Here is a 15144-nt window from a genome sequence, read left to right as displayed (position 1 = left end):
AACCTGTATGCACATTTTAATATAACCTATGTGTATCTGAATCATGGTTGTTCTCACTGGTCGAAATTTTTACAAAACCTACCTGTTGCCTGCAATTTTGTCAGCCCCCCCTCCTTTTTTTCTACACGCTCATTATTGTTTAATAGAACCTGTATGCACATTTTAATACAACCTAAGCCCTACTCTAGTGGCAGTGCTTTCGAGCTCACAGGATCAATTACCTGTCTTGCCAGCTTGATTTTTAATGTTATTTATGGCCATGGTGGGTTAGACTCAAATCCGCTCATTAGGAAAAGGATTGGTGTGTGTTGACCACTAGAATTCAAAGATTTCTGTCTAAAAAGGGTTAAATAATGTATATTTTGTTTGATTCAAAATTAATTTAAGTACTTTCTAGCAAAAAAGCTAAAATTTGCGAGATCTTCCAAAATCCGGTTCTTGTGGTGTCTACTGAAAAAAATGTATTAAGGAAAAAAGGCTTGCTCCGAAAATTCGATTTTAATTTTTGTAATGGACACTTCGGCTCAAACTTGCACAGGCTCCACAAAATTCCTGGCTCCGCCCCTGACTGGCGCTACAGCGTGTGGTGGCTCTCACCCGTGAGGAAGGATTTTCAAGGGCCGTTTTTCCAGGCAGACTGTTTGTCAATTATCCGGAGAACCAATGCTTCGACGGTTGATTGCTCGCCGGTGGGGCTCATCACTGCTGATATCGAGGAGTTGGTCTCGTTCTTCTCATCTGTTTGCTTTAGTCATGTAAATCGTTTGTTGAATGTCGTGGCACATATTCTAACTAGATCCTGTGAGTCCCGAGCGACTCTGTTTTTCATGCAACCCCGGATTGTATCCGGGAGGCACTCTATCTTGATTATACTTTATCAATAAAATGTTATATTCTTTAAAAAAAACTAATTGTCAGTCCGAGCAAGCGTATGGGTCCCGAACGAAAAACCGCCTGGACTGCTATTTCCATATTTCATTTAGGATTAGGATATATATTCTCTCTTATTGGTCTCAAAGGGATGGCACCCTTTGGTGCAACGTTGCCTCTATAGTGCCATCCAAGTAATACACACAATTAGAATCATAAAAAAAAACCGTAAGCACATGAAGCGTCAGGTCTGATCGTTTAGGGTGGCTAGCAGGCATCATCGTGGCAAAGCCGACCACCTTCCCCATGTCCGGCATGACCCCCTGGGCCACGTCCAACGCACTGAAGCGGTCCTTCCAAGTGGCCAAGAGCGGCATCATGGCGGGGTCTAAGGTCTCGGTACCCCACGTCGCGTCGGCGGCACACACCCATGGAAGAAGGCTCCCGAGAACGACGTCCACATATCCGGCATTGTCGCCGCCAAAGAAGGGCTTGGAGCACTCTCTCAGTGCACCCTCTAGGGCCTCTATCGCCGCAGCCGCCTGGTTCCTGCCCTCCGCCTTGTACATCGCCTCAACGAGCTGCCATCGAACGAACACACGATGAATTACAACGTAGAACTAGAACCATGGTAAAAGAGCACAAAGCAATCGATGAATCAAATTAACAACGGTCATGCATTCAAAGTGTTTGTAATGCACAGTACCGTGTCATCGATGAAGTCGGCCCAGTAGCGAGCGACGGCACGGGCGTGGCAGCCAGCGCCAAGCGGGGAGGAGGGAGGGGCCGGCGAAGGCCTCGTCGACGTATAGTATTATGTTGAGGGAGCCGCGGACGGGCTTGCCGCCGTGGATCAGCAGCACCGGCACCGTGCTGTGGCGGAGCAGGTCGCCCATCTTGTGGTTGTTCCTGGGGTCCTGCTCCACGTAGTCGTAGCTCAAGCCCTTGAGGCGGAGCGCGAGCCGCACGCGCAGCACGTGCGGGCTCCCCCTGATCCCCAGCAGCTTCAGGTCTTCTCCTGTCTTCAGCGCCATCCCTCCCTAGCTCGTGTGTTGATCAGCTGAAACCTTGCGCGTAGCTAGCTAGCTTTGTGTTCTTGGTTGTCCCTGGCTGCACTTTCTCAGTGTTTTGGATGTTTGTGTGACTCTTGGAGGGTGGAACGGCAGAGGAATTTATAGACTTCACATCGAGCAGAAAAAGAATGATGGACAAGAAGGGAAGGTCAAATTCCCACAAAAAGAGAGAGAAGGGAAGATCAAATTGTTTGGTTGGTCTTTGAACCATATTTATTCTGCGGTTTCACAAAAGTAATCAAAGTATGGCCATATGCCACCATGGACATCCTTCTAGAATTCTTTGACTCTACAAGCACGAGCAAACTTCACCCAATCATCCGTATGTCGATCACCTTTTCCTGAGTAAATACAAGAAACCACCACAATTCGGATTAGGGCTCCAAAATAGTACCACGGTTATTTTGTTTTCCTAAAAAAATACCACTTTGAAGGTCATTTTTTGTGTGTGCAAAAAACACCAGGCACCGATTGGGCTACAATTGATCCGCATTATATAGGGATGGTCCACTATCAGGTCCGTTTGGCACGAAATATGTTTCCTCAAAAAAAATGCGCGTCAACTATATGTCACTTCACGCGAGAGTTTCTTCTGTCCCGCTGAAGCGTTTTCCACTACGATGTAGCTGTTGGGCCAGCACATTTTTCTCTTTTTCCCGTGCTAGGTTTATCGACCGAGTTCGCTCGCAGAGCTTCGTTCGTTGGTTCGCACATTTTTTTCTTTTCCGTTTCTTTTTTTCTTCAGTTTTTCTTTGTTTCCTCACTAGTTTCTTCAGTTTTTATTTGTTTTTAAAATGTTTCCCCGCGTTTCTTCTTGGTTTTCACTGGTTTCTTGGTTTTTACTAGTTTTTTCTTTTCTTTCTTTTTCCTTCGCTTTTCTCCCGTTTTGATTGTTTCTTTCTTATTTTTCATCGGTTTTCTCTGTTTCTTTGTCGGGTATTCACTGTTTCCATTCTTTCCATTGGTTTCTCATTTTTTTAGTTTCTTTTTTTCCTTTTTGTATTCATTCGGTGTCTTAGTTTTTTCTTATTTTTTTTGTTGATTTTCATCGGTTTCTTTAGCAGTTTTTACTGTTTTCCATTTTATTTGCACTTATTTCTTTGGTTTTATTTTTCATTTTTTTCTTTGGTTTATTTTTTCGGTTTTCATTGTTTTTTCATTTTTTATACGTCAAGAATATTTTTAATACATGGTTAAGATTTTTCAAATACAAGTTTAACATTTTTTTAGTACACGGTTAACATATTTTCTATACACATGTTTAACATATTTTAAATGCTTGATTAACATTTTTAAATACAAGTTTAATATTTATAGAATACATGGTCAACATTTTTCTATACATAATTTAATCTTTTTCAAATACTTGATTAACATTTTTCAAATATAAGATTAACAATTTAATGTGCATGGTCAACATTTTTTCTAAACATAATTAACATTTTTCAAATGATCGATTAACATTTTTTCAAATAAAAGATTAATATTTTTTTAATACATAGTCAAAATATTTTCTATACACATTTAATATTTTTCAAATGCTTGATTTAACATTTTTTTAATACATGGCCTTGTGTAGGTTGTACAACATCAGCAAAACACACAATTAATTCACAGCAGGACCAGGCACGGGCCAGTTACAGCAGGGTCCGCTACTTTCACACTTCATTTGGAAACGCTATATTTTCTCTTATTTTGACTCGAAGTATGGCCATATGCCACCATGGCTATCCTTTAGAATTCTTTGACTCGACAAGCACGAGCAAACTCCAGCCAATCATCGGTATGCCGATCAACTTTTCCGGAGTAAATACAAAAAACCACCTCAATTCAGATTAATATTCCAAAATAGTACCATGGTTATTTTGTTTTCCTAAAAAAATACCACTTTTGATTGCATTGTTTGGGTATACGCGGTCTTTCTTCTGGGTGAAAACACTTTTGGTCAATTATATAGGGATGGCCCACCGCCAGGTCCACTTGGCACCAAATATACGCGTTGACTATATCTCGCTTCACATGAGAGTTTCTTCTATCTCGCTGAAGCGTTTTCCCCTGCGATGTACCTGTTGGGCCAGCCCATTTTCGTCTTCTTTTTCTGCGTAATGTTTCTCGTTCCACTTCGCTTGCTGAGCTTCCTTCGTTGGTTCGCAAGGTTTTTTCTTCTTTAGGTTTTTTCTTTGTTTCCTCACTATTTTCTTCTGTTTTCCTTTTTTTATTTTTTTAAACTTTTTCTTCGTTTCTTCTTAGTTTCCACTGGTTTCTCGGTTTTTCTTGGGTTCTTTCTCGACTTTTACTGTTTTTTCCTTTTCTTTATTTTTCTTCTGTTTTATTTCTTTCATTCTTGTTTTTCATCGATTTTGTTTCTTTGTTTCCTTGTCGGGGTTTAATTTTTTCCATTCTTTACACTGGTTTCTTTGGGTTTTATTTTTCTTTTCTATTTTTTCTTTTTGTATTCATTGGGCTTCTTTGTTTTCTTAGATTTTGTTGATTTTCAGCGGTTTGTTTTTTTACCCATTATCATTATCTTCCATGTTATTTACACTTGTTTCTTCGGTTTCCTTGTTCATTTTTCCTTTATTTTCATTGGTTTTTGGATTTTTATTTATTTCTTTTTGTTTCATTCTATATTTTTCATATACATGAAGAATTTGTTTCTAATACATGTTAATAATTTTCAAAGATAAGTTTAAATTTTTTGAGTACACAGTTAACATGTTTACCATTTTTCAAATATAAGATTAACATTTTTAATACATGGCCCATTGTCCGCTTGCCCGCGATCGGCCACGTCAAAACGCGCTTAGAATTTGGTTCAGTGTTCTTTGCCAATGTCAATTCTTCGGTTTGGTGCAAAGTATCACATTATTGTAAAGTTGTGGTTTTTCATGAGTTGTGACACAAAAGTGGTGGTTCTGTGCATTTTGATTCTCCAGCCGCCACCATGTGTCATGCGCTGGACGCTTCCTCGGGATGTTATTTTTTATTTTTCTATACGTATTTTTGGGTTTTAGATGGTTTTCTCTGAATATTTTTTTGCCTTTTTGTTTTTCCCTAGGTTTGGAGAGAGAAAATATTGACTTTTTTTTGGCGTGAAAAAAGTTGTGCTTCCATGAGAATCACATATTTTCTTCTTGTGGAGGCAAAATAAAAGATATTACTCATATAAATAGAACAACTATTATTCTCAAATTTAAATGAGTAACCGTCTCGCATCAAACAAGATCCAGATATAATGTTCATGCTTAACGCTGGCACCAAATAATAATTATTTAGGTATAATATTAATCCCGAAGGTAGATTTAGAGGTAGCGTGCCGACTGCGATCACATCAACTTTGGAACCGTTTCCCACGCGCATCGTCACCTCGTCCTTAGCCAATCTTCGCTTAATCCGTAGTCCCTGTTTCGAGTTGCAAATATTGGTAACAGAACCAGTATCAAATACCCAGGTGCTACTGCGAGCATTAGTAAGGTACACATCAATAACATGTATATCACATATACCTTTGTTCACATTGCCATCCTTCTTATCCGCCAAATACTTGGGGCAGTTCCGCTTCCAGTGACCAGTCTGCTTGTAATAGAAGCACTCAGTTTCAGGCTTAGGTCCAGGTTTGGGTTTCTTCTCTTGAGAGCAACTTGCTTGCCGTTCTTTTTGAAGATCCCCTTTTTCTTCCCTTTGCCCTTTTTCTTGAAACTAGTAATCTTGTTGACCATCAACACTTGATGATCCTTCTTGATTTCTACCTCCGCAGCTTTCAGCATTGCGAAGAGCTCGGGAATAGTCTTATTCATCCCTTGCATATTATAGTTCATCACGAAGCTCTTGTAGCTTGGTGGCAGTGATTGGAGAATTCTATCAATGATGCAATCATCTGGAAGATTAACTCCCAATTGAATCAAGTGATTATTATACCCAGACATTTTGAGTATATGCTCACTGACAGAACTGTTCTCCTCCATCTTGCAGCTATAGAACTTATTGGAGACTTCATATCTCTCAATCCGGGCATTTGCTTGAAATATTAACTTCAACTCCTGAAACATCTCATATGCTCCATGACGTTCAAAACGTCGTTGAAGTCCCGATTCTAAGCCGTAAAGCATGGCATACTGAACTATCGAATAGTCATCAGCTTTGCTCTGCCAGACGTTCATAACATCTGGTGTTGCTCCAGTAGCAGGCCTGGCACCCAGCGGTGCTTCCAGGACATAATTCTTCTGTGCAGCAATGAGGATAATCCTCAAGTTACGGACCAGTCCGTGTAATTGCTACCATCATCTTTCAACTTTGCTTTCTCAAGGAACGCATTAAAATTCAACGGAACAACAACACGAGCCATCTATCTACAATCAAGCATAAACAAGAGAGATACTATCAGGTACTAAGTTTCATGATAAATTTAGGTTCAATTAATTTACTTAAAGAACTCCCACTTAGATAGACATCCCTCTAATCCTCTAAGTGATTACGTGATGCAAATCAACTAAACCATGTCCGATCATCACGTGAGATGGAGTAGTTTCATTGGTGAACATCACTATGTTGATCATATCTACTATATGATTCACGCTCAACCTTTCGGTCTCCGTGTTCCGAGGCCATATCTGTATATGCTTGGCTCGTCAAGTATAACCTGAGTATTCCGCGTGTGCAACTGTTTTGCTCCCGTTGTATTTGAACGTAGAGCCTATCACACCCAATCATCACGTGGTGTCTCAGCACGAAGAACTTTCGCAACGGTGCATACTCAGGGAGAACACTTCTTGATAATTAGTGAGAGATCATCTTATAATGCTACCGTCAATCAAAGCAAGATAAGATGCATAAAAGATAAACATCACATGCAATCAATATAAGTGATATGATATGGCCATCATCATCTTATGCTTGTGATCTCCATCTTCCAAGCACCGTCGTGATCACCATCGTCACCGGCGCGACACCTTGATCTCCATCGTAGCATCGTTGTCGTCTCGCCAATCTTATGCTTCCACGACTATCGCTACCGCTTAGTTATAAAGTAAAGCATTACAGCGCGATTGCATTGCATACAATAAAGCGACAACCATATGGCTCCTGCCAGTTGCCGATAACTCGGTTACAAAACATGATCATCTCATACAATAAAATTTAGCATCATGTCTTGACCATATCACATCACAACATGCCCTGCAAAAACAAGTTAGACGTCCTCTACTTTGTTGTTGCAAGTTTTACGTGGCTGCTACGGGCTTAAGCAAGAACCAATCTTACCTACGCATCAAAACCACAACGATAGTTTGTCAAGTTGGTGATGTTTTAACCTTCGCAAGGACCGGGCATAGCCATACTCGGTTCAACTAAAGTTGGAGAAATTGTCACCCGCAAGCCACCTATGTGCAAAGCACGTCGGGAGAACCGGTCTCGCGTAAGCGTACGCGTAATGTCGGTCTGGGCCGCTTCGTCCAACAATACCGCCGAACCAAAGTATGACATGCTGGTAAGCAGTATGACTTATATCGCCCACAACTCACTTGTGTTCTACTCGTGCATATAACATCAACATATAAAACCTAGGCTCGGATGCCACTGTTGGGGAACGTAGTAATTTCAAAAAAATTCCTACGCACACGCAAGATCATGGTGATGCATAGCAACGAGAGGGGAGAGTGTGATCTACGTACCCTTGTAGATCGACAATGGAAGCGTTTGGTTGATGTAGTCGTACGTCTCCACGGCCCGACCGATCAAGCACCGAAACTACGGCACCTCCGAGTTCTAGCACACGTTCAGCTCGACGACGATCCCCGAACTCCGAACCAGCAAAGTAACGGGGAAGAGTTCCGTCAGCACGATGGCGTGGTGACGATCTTGATGCACTACCGTCGCAGGGCTTCGCCTAAGCACCGCTACAATATTATCGAGGACTATGGTGGAAGGGGGCACCGCACATAGCTAAGAATATGATCATGTGGATCAACTTATGTGTCAAGGGGTGTCCCCTGCCCCCGTATATAAAGGATCAAGGGGAGGAGGCCGGCTGGCCCTCTATGGCGCGCCAAGGAGGAGTCCTCCTCCTAGTAGGAGTAGGACTCCTACTAGGAGGGGGAAAGAAGTGGGGAGGGAGAGGGAAAGGGGGGGCGCCGCCCCCCCTCTCCTAGTCCAATTCGGACCAGGGGGGAGGAGGCGCGCGGCTCACCTTTGGCTGCCCCTCTCTCTCTCCACTAAGGTCCATATGGCCCATTACTTCTCCCGGGGGGGTTCTGGTAACCCTCCGGCTCTCTGGTTTTCTCCGAAATCACCCGGAACACTTCCGGTGTCTGAATAAAGTCGTCCAATATATCAATCTTTATGTCTCGACCATTTTGAGACTCCTCGTCATGTCCGTGATCACATCCGAGACTCCGAACTAACTTCGGTACATCAAAACTCATAAACTCATAATATAACTGTCATCGAAACCTTATGCGTGCGGACCCTACGGGTTCGAGAACAATGTAGACATGACCGAGACACGTCTCCGGTCAATAACCAATAACGGAACCTGGATGCTCATATTGGCTCCTACATATTCTACGAAGATCTTTATCGGTCAGACCGCATAACAACATACGTTGTTCCCTTTGTCATCGGTATGTTACTTACCCGAGATTCGATCGTCGGTATCTCAATACCTAGTTCAATCTCGTTACCGGCAAGTCTCTTTACTCGTTCCGTAATACATCATCTCGCAACTAACTCATTAGTTGCAATGCTTGCAAGGCTTATGTGATGTGCATTACCGAGAGGGCCCAGAGATACCTCTCCGACAATCGGAGTGACAAATCCTAATCTCGAAATACGCCAACCCAACATGTACCTTTGGAGACACCTGTAGAGCACCTTTATAATCACCCATTTACGTTGTGACGTTTGGTAGCACACAAAGTGTTCCTCCGGCAAACGGGAGTTGCATAATCTCATAGTCATAGGAACATGTATAAGTCATGAAGAAAGCAATAGCAACATACTAAACGATCGGGTGCTAAGCTAATGGAATGGGTCATGTCAATCAGATCATTCACCTAATGATGTGATCTCGTTAATCAAATAACAACTCCTTGTTCATGGTTAGGAAACATAACCATCTTTGATTAACGAGCTAGTCAAGTAGAGGCATACTAGTGACACTCTGTTTGTCTATGTATTCACACATGTATTATGTTTCCGGTTAATACAATTCTAGCATGAATAATAAACATTTATCATGATATAAGGAAATAAATAATAACTTTATTATTGCCTCTAGGGCATATTTCCTTCAGAGCCACCGTCGTCTCGCCTTCCTGAGCAGGACACAAACCCTAGCAAGACAGGAAAAAACAACTAAAAACGGAGCCCTCCCGCCGGCCCTTGGCAGGATCCACCGCGCCCCCATGGCCCTAGGGCCACCAGAGACGAGGCGGACCTGCGGCGGCGCCGGCCATAGCCTTCTTTCTTGGAGGAGGAGAAGCGAAGTTGTGGGTTATTCATACGTTACTAGGTATGCACTGGTTCAATTAGCTGTCAGTTATTCCCTCCCTTTCCCCTGGACGGTTATTGTTTTATCTCAAAGTATATAGTTTTTTTGTAAAAAATTGATGTTTTAATTTTTGAGGTTTGAGAGTGGGCTCTTGGTCATTGAGGTTATATATTACTTCACGTTAAAATTAAATGTCTATTTACAATGTTTATAGTTTCACTTCATTAATGCAAATTTGTGTTTCAGGATTATGATGCTATTTATATGTTGTGTATCTTAATCATGGTTGTTCTCACTGGTCGAAATTTTTACAAAACCTACGTGTTGCCTGCAATTTTGTCAGCCCCCCCCCTCCTTTTTTTCTACACGCTCATTATTGTTTAATAGAACCTGTATGCACATTTTAAATAACCTATGTGTATCTGAATCATGGTTGTTCTCACTGGTCGAAATTTTTACAAAACCTACCTGTTGCCTGCAATTTTGTCAGCCCCCCCTCCTTTTTTTCTACACGCTCATTATTGTTTAATAGAACCTGTATGCACATTTTAATACAACCTAAGCCCTACTCTAGTGGCAGTGCTTTCGAGCTCACAGGATCAATTACCTGTCTTGCCAGCTTGATTTTTAATGTTATTTATGGCCATGGTGGGTTAGACTCAAATCCGCTCATTAGGAAAAGGGTTGGTGTGTGTTGACCACTAGAATTCAAAGATTTGTGTCTAAAAGGGTTAAATAATGTATATTTTGTTTGATTCAAAATTAATTTAAGTACTTTCTAGCAAAAAAGCTAAAATTTGCGAGATCTTCCAAAATCCGGTTCTTGTGGTGTCTACTGAAAAAAATGTATTAAGGAAAAAAGACTTGCTCCGAAAATTCGATTTTAATTTTTGTAATGGACACTTCGGCTCAAACTTGCCCAGACTCCACAAAATCCTGGCTCCGCCCCTGACTGGCGCTACAGCGTGTGGTGGCTCTCACCCGTGAGGAAGGATTTTCAAGGGCCGTTTTTCCAGGCAGACTGTTTGTCAATTATCCGGAGAACCAATGCTTCGACGGTTGATTGCTCGCCGGTGGGGCTCATCACTGCTGATATCGAGGAGTTGGTCTCGTTCTTCTCATCTGTTTGCTTTAGTCATGTAAATCGTTTGTTGAATGTCGTGGCACATATTCTAACTAGATCCTGTGAGTCCCCAGCGACTCTGTTTTTCATGCAACCCCGAATTGTATCCGGGAGGCACTCTATCTTGATTATACTTTATCAATAAAATGTTATATTCTTTAAAAAAAACTAATTGTCAGTCCGAGCAAGCGTATGGGTCCCGAACGAAAAACCGCCTGGACTGCTATTTCCATATTTCATTTAGGATTAGGATATATATTCTCTCTTATTGGTCTCAAAGGGATGGCACCCTTTGGTGCAACGTTGCCTCTATAGTGCCATCCAAGTAATACACACAATTAGAATCATAAAAAAAAACCGTAAGCACATGAAGCGTCAGGTCTGATCGTTTAGGGTGGCTAGCAGGCATCATCGTGGCAAAGCCGACCACCTTCCCCATGTCCGGCATGACCCCCTGGGCCGCGTCCAACGCACTGAAGCGGTCCTTCCAAGTGGCCAAGAGCGGCATCATGGCGGGGTCTAAGGTCTCGGTACCCCACGTCGCGTCGGCGGCACACACCCATGGAAGAAGGCTCCCGAGAACGACGTCCAAATATCCGGCATTGTCGCCGCCAAAGAAGGGCTTGGAGCACTCTCTCAGTGCACCCTCTAGGGCCTCTATCGCCGCAGCCGCCTGGTTCCTGCCCTCCGCCTTGTACATCGCCTCAACGAGCTGCCATCGAACGAACACACGATGAATTACAACGTAGAACTAGAACCATGGTAAAAGAGCACAAAGCAATCGATGAATCAAATTAACAACGGTCATGCATTCAAAGTGTTTGTAATGCACAGTACCGTGTCATCGATGAAGTCGGCCCAGTAGCGAGCGACGGCACGGGCGTGGCAGCCAGCGCCAAGCGGGGAGGAGGGAGGGGCCGGCGAAGGCCTCGTCGACGTATAGTATTATGTTGAGGGAGCCGCGGACGGGCTTGCCGCCGTGGATCAGCAGCACCGGCACCGTGCTGTGGCGGAGCAGGTCGCCCATCTTGTGGTTGTTCCTGGGGTCCTGCTCCACGTAGTCGTAGCTCAAGCCCTTGAGGCGGAGCGCGAGCCGCACGCGCAGCACGTGCGGGCTCCCCCTGATCCCCAGCAGCTTCAGGTCTTCTCCTGTCTTCAGCGCCATCCCTCCCTAGCTCGTGTGTTGATCAGCTGAAACATTGCGCGTAGCTAGCTAGCTTTGTGTTCTTGGTTGTCCCTGCCTGCACTTTCTCAGTGTTTTGGATGTTTGTGTGACTCTTGGAGGGTGGAACGGCAGAGGAATTTATAGACTTCACATCGAGCAGAAAAAGAATAATGGACAAGAAGGGAAGGTCAAATTCCCACAAAAAGAGAGAGAAGGGAAGATCAAATTGTTTGGTTGGTCTTTGAACCATATTTATTCTGCGGTTTCACAAAAGTAATCAAAGTATGGCCATATGCCACCATGGACATCCTTCTAGAATTCTTTGACTCTACAAGCACGAGCAAACTTCACCCAATCATCCGTATGCCGATCACCTTTTCCTGAGTTAATACAAGAAACCACCACAATTCGGATTAGGGCTCCAAAATAGTACCACGGTTATTTTGTTTTCCTAAAAAAATACCACTTTGAAGGTCATTTTTTGTGTGTGCAAAAAACACCAGGCACCGATTGGGCTACAATTGATCCGCATTATATAGGGATGGTCCACTATCAGGTCCGTTTGGCACGAAATATGTTTCCTCAAAAAAAATGCGCGTCAACTATATGTCACTTCACGCGAGAGTTTCTTCTGTCCCGCTGAAGCGTTTTCCACTACGATGTAGCTGTTGGGCCAGCACATTTTTCTCTTTTTCCCGTGCTAGGTTTATCGACCGAGTTCGCTCGCAGAGCTTCGTTCGTTGGTTCGCACATTTTTTTCTTTTCCGTTTCTTTTTTTCTTCAGTTTTTCTTTGTTTCCTCACTAGTTTCTTCAGTTTTTATTTGTTTTTAAAATGTTTCCCCGCGTTTCTTCTTGGTTTTCACTGGTTTCTTGGTTTTTACTAGTTTTTTCTTTTCTTTCTTTTTCCTTCGCTTTTCTCCCGTTTTGATTGTTTCTTTCTTATTTTTCATCGGTTTTCTCTGTTTCTTTGTCGGGTATTCACTGTTTCCATTCTTTCCATTGGTTTCTCATTTTTTTAGTTTCTTTTTTTCCTTTTTGTATTCATTCGGTGTCTTAGTTTTTTCTTATTTTTTTTGTTGATTTTCATCGGTTTCTTTAGCAGTTTTTACTGTTTTCCATTTTATTTGCACTTATTTCTTTGGTTTTATTTTTCATTTTTTTCTTTGGTTTATTTTTTCGGTTTTCATTGTTTTTTCATTTTTTATACGTCAAGAATATTTTTAATACATGGTTAAGATTTTTCAAATACAAGTTTAACATTTTTTTAGTACACGGTTAACATATTTTCTATACACATGTTTAACATATTTTAAATGCTTGATTAACATTTTTAAATACAAGTTTAATATTTATAGAATACATGGTCAACATTTTTCTATACATAATTTAATCTTTTTCAAATACTTGATTAACATTTTTCAAATATAAGATTAACAATTTAATGTGCATGGTCAACATTTTTTCTAAACATAATTAACATTTTTCAAATGATCGATTAACATTTTTTCAAATAAAAGATTAATATTTTTTTAATACATAGTCAAAATATTTTCTATACACATTTAATATTTTTCAAATGCTTGATTTAACATTTTTTTAATACATGGCCTTGTGTAGGTTGTACAACATCAGCAAAACACACAATTAATTCACAGCAGGACCAGGCACGGGCCAGTTACAGCAGGGTCCGCTACTTTCACACTTCATTTGGAAACGCTATATTTTCTCTTATTTTGACTCGAAGTATGGCCATATGCCACCATGGCTATCCTTTAGAATTCTTTGACTCGACAAGCACGAGCAAACTCCAGCCAATCATCGGTATGCCGATCAACTTTTCCGGAGTAAATACAAAAAACCACCTCAATTCAGATTAATATTCCAAAATAGTACCATGGTTATTTTGTTTTCCTAAAAAAATACCACTTTTGATTGCATTGTTTGGGTATACGCGGTCTTTCTTCTGGGTGAAAACACTTTTGGTCAATTATATAGGGATGGCCCACCGCCAGGTCCACTTGGCACCAAATATACGCGTTGACTATATCTCGCTTCACACGAGAGTTTCTTCTATCTCGCTGAAGCGTTTTCCCCTGCGATGTACCTGTTGGGCCAGCCCATTTTCGTCTTCTTTTTCTGCGTAATGTTTCTCGTTCCACTTCGCTTGCTGAGCTTCCTTCGTTGGTTCGCAAGGTTTTTTCTTCTTTAGGTTTTTTCTTTGTTTCCTCACTATTTTCTTCTGTTTTTCTTTTTTATTTTTTTAAACTTTTTCTTCGTTTCTTCTTAGTTTCCACTGGTTTCTCGGTTTTTCTTGGGTTCTTTCTCGACTTTTACTGTTTTTTCCTTTTCTTTATTTTTCTTCTGTTCTATTTCTTTCATTCTTGTTTTTCATCGATTTTTTTTCTTTGTTTCCTTGTCGGGGTTTAATTTTTTCCATTCTTTACACTGGTTTCTTTGGGTTTTATTTTTCTTTTCTATTTTTTCTTTTTGTATTCATTGGGCTTCTTTGTTTTCTTAGATTTTGTTGATTTTCTGCGGTTTGTTTTTTTACCCATTATCATTATCTTCCATGTTATTTACACTTGTTTCTTCGGTTTCCTTGTTCATTTTTCCTTTATTTTCATTGGTTTTTGGATTTTTATTTATTTCTTTTTGTTTCATTCTATATTTTTCATATACATGAAGAATTTGTTTCTAATATATGTTAATAATTTTCAAAGATAAGTTTAAATTTTTTGAGTACACAGTTAACATGTTTACCATTTTTCAAATATAAGATTAACATTTTTAATACATGGCCCATTGTCCGCTTGCCCGCGATCGGCCACGTCAAAACGCGCTCAGAATTTGGTTCAGTGTTCTTTGCCAATGTCAATTCTTCGGTTTGGTGCAAAGTATCACATTATTGTAAAGTTGTGGTTTTTCATGAGTTGTGACACAAAAGTGGTGGTTCTGTGCATTTTGATTCTCCTACCGCCACCATGTGTCATGCGCTGGACGCTTCCTCGGGATGTTATTTTTTATTTTTCTATACGTATTTTTGGGTTTTAGATGGTTTTCTCTGAATATTTTTTTGCCTTTTTGTTTTTCCCTAGGTTTGGAGAGAGAAAATATTGACTTTTTTTTGGCGTGAAAAAAGTTGTGCTTCCATGAGAATCACATATTTTCTTCTTGTGGAGGCAAAATAAAAGATATTACTCATATAAATAGAACAACCATTATTCTCAAATTTAAATGAGTAACCGTCTCGCATCAAACAAGATCCAGATATAATGTTCATGCTTAACGCTGGCACCAAATAATAATTATTTAGGTCTAATATTAATCCCGAAGGTAGATGTAGAGGTAGCGTGCCGACTGCGATCACATCAACTTTGGAACCGTTTCCCACGCGCATCGTCACCTCGTCCTTAGCCAATCTTCGCT

The 15144-nt window shown here is 41.1% G+C and overlaps 2 pseudogenes; both read right to left on the bottom strand.

The window, feature by feature from the left end:
* LOC119345000 overlaps positions 1-1904 on the bottom strand; it is a 7839-nt pseudogene extending 5935 nt beyond the window's left edge.
* An 8522-nt stretch (positions 1905-10426) lies between these two features.
* On the bottom strand, positions 10427-11717 carry LOC119344999 (annotated as a pseudogene).
* Between the last annotated feature and the right edge of the window lie 3427 nt (positions 11718-15144).

The sequence above is a fragment of the Triticum dicoccoides genome, unplaced genomic scaffold (genome assembly GCF_002162155.2).
Source record: "Triticum dicoccoides isolate Atlit2015 ecotype Zavitan unplaced genomic scaffold, WEW_v2.0 scaffold19820, whole genome shotgun sequence".
Taxonomy (NCBI): domain Eukaryota; kingdom Viridiplantae; phylum Streptophyta; class Magnoliopsida; order Poales; family Poaceae; genus Triticum; species Triticum dicoccoides.
This window is presented reverse-complemented; position numbering and strand designations above follow the sequence as displayed.